General features: G+C 33.6%; 1 pseudogene; it reads right to left on the bottom strand.

Moving 5' to 3' along the window:
* Window positions 1-701: 701 nt before the first annotated feature.
* LOC112524926 lies at window positions 702-5,934 on the bottom strand (annotated as a pseudogene).
* Between the last annotated feature and the right edge of the window lie 794 nt (window positions 5,935-6,728).

Below are 6,728 nucleotides of genomic sequence, written 5' to 3'. Positions count from 1 at the left end.
GATGTCTAGATCAGTTTGTGTACATCCTAACTAATCTCATGGGGTTTGAAGAATAGCTAAAAAAATTCTCAGTAATCTTACAGAACTCAAACCAGTAATCTCTGGAAAAAAAATCTCAAAACTTTAAAAACATTATTATCAGTTGAACTAACACATGGTTATAATTATACTGCAAGGAAGTGGTGATTGAAGGTTGGACCCGATCCTAAATTATTGCACCAATCCATTTAGTTTTTAGTACAATTAAGCTTTTTGTGAGGCCATCTTCCCATGCTCTATTATTATTCATTGGTGGGGTTCACACTCCTTTCTCTCCTTTTCAAAACAATTATTATTTATTATTTTCATATAATTATTTAAAAATAAGTAAAATATTTAGGTGGTTTTTTAATTTATAAGTGTTGTCATACTTGGTTTTTAAATATTGCTTTTTAGTCATTGTTGTTTTCATTTCATTTCATTTTTTTGTTTTTAGAAAAGTTTGTTAGCCGGTACATGTAGGGACGGACCTAGAAAATTTTTCATACGGTGGCACCATATAATTAATATAATATAATATACATCTAAAAATAATTACAAAAATATGGTTTTTATGGTACCGATAAACAACTCCTAAACTTGTACCCGACGCGTTTTCATCTTTTGAAAACGATCAATATATACCCAAAAATAATTACAAAAAGTATGTTGAGAAACAACTTCTAAATTTGTTCTCGGCGTGTCTTCATCTTTTGGAAACGATCGATGACATCTTCGTTTTTAACATTACTAAGGGCTTCCTTTTCTGTGGCGCAAATGAGGGCGGAATTCAAAAAATCATCACCAATTCGATTACGTAAATCTGTCTTGACAAGTTTCATCGCCGAAAAGCATCTTTCAACCGTAGCAGTTGCAACAGGCAAAACCAGTGTCAGTTTCAATAACCGGTAGACTAAAGGATGAGAAAGATGTTTTCTTGTTGCCACCATTAATCTGGCGAGGTCGGTAATACCGTTTAAGTTGGCAAATCTGACATCATTATAAAAAGAATGATAGTAGATATCAAGTTCATGCTCAAGAATGATCCTTTCTTTGTCTTCAAAATCTCGGGGATACATCTGACTCAACTTCAATAGGCTTGATTTGTTAAACTGAGAAAACGAATTGCGTGGATTCAAAGCCGCCATATTTTGAAGCAAGTCGGTGCTTATCTCACCAAAACAATCACCAAACTCTCGGATCTGCATATCCAAAACAGTGTTGAATATATCATAGTTATAATAATGTTGATTGGTAATGTTCGTCTTTTTCCTTGAATTTCTTGTATTAACATAAGCTTCAGCCAATAATGTTCGTCTTTTTCCAAAACTTGATCAAACCCATTTTCCCTCAACATTTGTAATTGACCTTTGGTTGTTCCTATCAAATCAATAGCTTCCAAKATGTCTTCATCTTTCCTTTGAAGAGCTTGAGACAATGAATTTGTTAATCCTAAGATCGTTGAATTCAAGTGCATATAAAACACAAATTCAAATGTCTTTAAGTATGATAAAAGACCTCTTGCTTGAAGYCGACTAGCTCCATTATCACCATCATCTTCGACATATTCAAGCACCTGTATGACCTCTGGAAACAAAGCAGTCAAACTCACGATTGTTTTAAGATGAGAATTCCATCGTGTATCTCCAGCTCGGACAAGGAAAATCTCTTGGTTTAACCCCTTACCAGTCTCAATCTCCCTATTTCCAATTTCTTCTTGAATTCTCTCTTTGTGACTTTTTCGTAGCATATCTTTTCGTTTACAAGAAGAGTTTACAACAGTAACAACCAAAGCAAGCAAATCAAAGAAGTCTTTAACACCTTCGTGTTTTTTTTGCAACCGCCACAACTACTAATTGAAGTTGATGGGCAAAACAATGTATATAAAATGCCGAGTCATTATCACTCAAGATCAAAGCTTTCAACCCATTGAACTTACCACTCATGTTGCTAGCACCGTCATAACCTTGTCCTCTTACCTATTTTAAAGATAAATTAAGTTATTTASCCAAATATTCAATGATATAATTAAGACTTAAAAGCAAATAAATTATTAAGAAATCTTTTTACCTTTGTGAAACTTAATCCATGTTTTGCAAATAAAGCATCCAAGGCAGATTTAAGACTTACAGCAAATGTATCCATGACATGAACAATACCAACAAATCTTTCTTGAACAACTCCGACTTTGTCAACAAACCTCAAAACCACGGCCATTTGTTCTTTTCTAGAGACATCACTAGACTCAAATTAGAAAAGCCTGCCAGGAGCCTAGGAGGTAATAGTCTGTATATTTGGGCTTAATCATATAATTGGGCTTTGCATTTTATTAATCAAATTTTGAAAATGTTAATAAGTTAATTGGGCTTTGCATTTTATTAAGTTAGACAATTGGGCTTTATTTTGTTTGGGTTTTAATTGCTATGTTTGAATACGGTAGCACCTTTCAAAATAATACGGTAGCACCTTCCAAAATAATACGGTAGCACCGTTGAGAAACCTAAAAATTTTACCCTTCGGTGGCGAAATAATACGGTGGCACGTGCCACCCATACAGGTCCGCCCATGGGTACATGTAAGTTGTCTTAGAAACCCACAGTCACAAAAAAAAAAAAAAAAAAAAAAAAAAAAAAAAAAACTTCTGTTGAATAACTCGGCAAAAGCGGATCCAAGAGGATATTTTTGTTGTTGCACAGTAGTACACAACCAAACAAATTGTAGCAGCCTTAAGGACCTTAGAACATAGGTACACTATATCTGAATTTTTTTATGGTTGCACGGGAACGGAACTAATCTAATCATCCATTGGATGTTGGATTTTTCCAACCGATCTAATCCAATCCAGTGTATGATTGCATCGGTTCAATTCCATCCATTGGATCGGATTGGATCGATTTGAATCCATCTGACATCCAATGGACGATCTAATCGGATCCATCCAATGTTCGAAATTTGAGTTACAATAATTAATATAATATTCCAAAATACTTAATTTCATCCGCTCAATATGTGTACTAAAAAAAAGTAACTAAAAACATACAATTACCATTGTCAAGTCTCACCCATACATATTGAGAACTAGAAAGTGAAACATTAAGCTATTAAAAACTAAATAATAAAAATATTGTCTGCAACCTCAAGACTGCAAGTCTGCAACTCAATCCACTCTTAATTTCTCCATCTTCAACCAACAATTCTACAAAATTAAAAAGTGTACATTAATATCTCATGACTAAACACTTATAAAATAAACGGAAATATATTTTATATATATATATATATATATATAGGTGGAGGTTCAAACGAGAACCCCTGTGATTTACGAGAACGCGAGAACAACCCAATAACCTCAAATGTTTTAATTAATAAATTAACTTTTATTATATATATAAATAATTTAATAAGAACAATAATATAATTAAGTAATTTTTATAATTTACATTTTATTTTAATTAACCATAATTATCCTTTCACGTTCCACGTTTTACTCTTGGTAGTTTTCTTCTTCTCCTTCGTTCATGCTTCTTGTCCTTCTCGTTCATGATAATCTCCAGATAGTCGATGGCTTAACATCTTTTCTTCATATCACACCCCTATACATAAGTATCACACCCATATCACATGATTATCACACTCATATTACATGATTACATCAAAATTTTAACTTATCAACCAAAACGATAGCCCAAGTGATGTATAACAGTGATTATCACACCTCTATCACATGATTATCACACTCAAATCACATGATGACACCAAAATTTTAACTTATCAACCAAAACGTTAACCCAAGTGATGTATAATGGTGATTATCACACCCCTATCACATAAGTATCACATCCATATCACATGATTATCACACCCCTATCACATGATTACACCAAAATTTTAACTTATCAACCAAAACGATAACACAAGTGATGTATAATGGTGATTATCACACCCCTATCACATGATTATCACACCTAGTATAATCTTAACCTATCGAAACCATTCGAAATCATTGTGATAGTGTCTAACATAACCAATTGAAACCACGATGAAATCGAGTGACATTGATATCACATGAGTATCACAACTAATCGATTAAAAACTTATTCAAAACGAGTAATTTTGAAATATACCTTGAATTTGTACGCTTGTTGCATGCAATGGCTTCTCGATTAGGGTTCTTGGTCGATTAGGGTTGCGTGTTCTTGGTTGATCACCGTCGATCAATGTTTGCTTCCATCGATCAATGTTTGCTTCCGTCGGTTGTTTTTGCGATTTGAGATTATGAGTCTCCTTGAATTTATAACCGTTTACTACATAATGATAAGGCTAATGATAATAATGATCGTGTTTAAAAGATAATGATCGTGTTTAAAAGATTTGATGATATCATTTCCATTATTACCCTTTTAATTTTAAATTTTTTTGAATCTTTTTCAATTTTAATCTTAAAAATCTTTTAATTTTATTTTTTATCACAATATGTGGTTATTGGGTTGTTCTCGCGTTCTTGTAAATCACAAGGGTTCTCGTTTGAACCCTTCCCTATATATATATAGACACACATTTACTACCCAACTTCCAACGCTTCAATTTATTCATTTGTGCCATTAACATCAATTGATGTTGTTTGTCGGATCCAATTTTGGGTACAAATTAATGCTTGTACCGATTTTGGATTCAAACAACTCCTATATGTATCGATAACACGACCACCGGTAGAAAAAGCCGACTCTGATGCAATGGTCGATATAGGCATAGCAAATGCATCATGTGCAATCAAGGAAAGAATCTTAAACGTACTCGCGTTCTTTTTCCACCACTTCAACACATCAAAATCATGATGTAAAGAGTAATATAAAATAAAGTGAAAACAAAAATGCAACACTATTAGAAACATATTAGAAACTCAGAATGAAAACAAAAATGCAAACCTGATCCATATTTTCACAAGCTTCAATGAAATATTTGTCAACTTCGGTTTTGTTTTCTGAGGAATCAACAACCTACAGCTTTTTTTTTGCGAAGTTGATTAAATAAGGCATACCCGTTCCATCACCATTAACATCTCTACCATCATCCTCAACATTAATAGAAGACATACATGACATCGCTCAAATCCAACTTACAATACTCTTTGTACATGGAATCTATAGTCATTGTAATAGATCTAAAAGGCTTTGTAGGATCATCTTTGTTACTACACATCAACTCAAAACACACATTCAAAAAAGGCTCTTTGTATCTAGGATCAAACGCTGTAGCCACAAGTAGAAACAGGTTCAAATATTCCATTTTCCCCAATACTTGTCATACTTTTTCTTCATTGAGATGGTCCCTCAACTTATTATCAAGATTATTTCCGCGCTAAAATTGCAAACGACTATGAATAAAAGAAACCCGATATATAAATTGATTAGATGTGACAAACTTAGACCCGGAGAATCTTAAAGTGCAATAATAAAAAATCTTCAAAAACTTCACAAATAACCTAGCAACTTCCCAATCACTTTCGTTCGGACACTTTTTCACCTCACCGGTGCAATACTCTCTAACATAACCTATGTCATGCATCTCCATCCTCTCAAATGCCTTTTGATATTTTTTGGCAACCTCGAACATCAAATACGTTGAATTCCAACAAGTTGCAATATCTAAGCAAATTGTTTTCTTGCTTGTTATTTTTGCTTGCTCAGCAAACTCTTTCAATTTTTGCATTCTAGTTGATGAACGTCTCACATATCTCACTACATCCCTAATTTTATCAATACTTGCATCATAATCGTTTAACCCATCTTGCACAATCAAGTTAAGAATGTGTAAAGCATATCTTAAGTGCATGTGTTGACCTCCCAAAATTGCACCACCCCATTCATTAACAATATTAATGACATATTGAAATCGACACATCATTTGATGATGCATTATCTACAGTAATGGTAAACACCCTTTCAAGTCCTCATTCAAGTAAGCATTGCTCAATAGCCTTACCAAGCGTATGCCCCTTACTGTTAGGTACAACACAATAATTCAAAAAAATTATGCAAAACCCAGGAATCATCAACAAAATGACCAGCTAAACACATATAATGCAACTTCTGACAAGACTTCCATGTATCGGTTGTAAGAAAAACTAATGGGGACAAAAGAAGGAAAAGAGAGGAGCATGAATTAAAATTTCACAGGATGGTCTCAAACAATCATCATCAGAAAATGCTTTTGAGTATATGGTTGGGCCAATGACAAGAGCTAGGAACAAAAGAATGAAGGAGGCCCTCAATCAATTTGTCAAAGAAGCCCAAGCCCATGAAGAGTCCAAGTTAGAAGAAGTCAGACCTAAGATCATGACTACTTTGTTTGTCAAATATAGAGCCCATGATAAATAATTCTAGAAGGTTTGAAAATATTAATTATGTAGTCTTGAATTTAGTGCTATTTTGAATGCTACATTAAACATGGATAGTTTGAAAGTCTAAGGGGGTGTTTGGTTCATGGAATTTGGTGTAATTGGAAGGAATTGGAATGTCCAAATCTTTGACCAAATTCCAAATGCCATGTTTGGTTCACATAATAGATGTGAAGGAATCCTTCCAATTCCAACAAATTTCTTAATTCATTGATTTCAAAATTCCACCGCATATACCACAGATTTCAAATTCCAATCCGACAAATTCCTTAGCCCTCATCCATTCAACGATGTTGTATCTCGATTTGCTCTG

Source organism: Cynara cardunculus (genome assembly GCF_001531365.2).
Source record: "Cynara cardunculus var. scolymus isolate 2C chromosome LG 13, CcrdV1, whole genome shotgun sequence".
Classification (NCBI taxonomy): Eukaryota; Viridiplantae; Streptophyta; class Magnoliopsida; order Asterales; family Asteraceae; genus Cynara; species Cynara cardunculus.
Note: the sequence above shows the minus strand (reverse complement) of the source record. Positions and strands in the feature narration are given on the sequence as shown.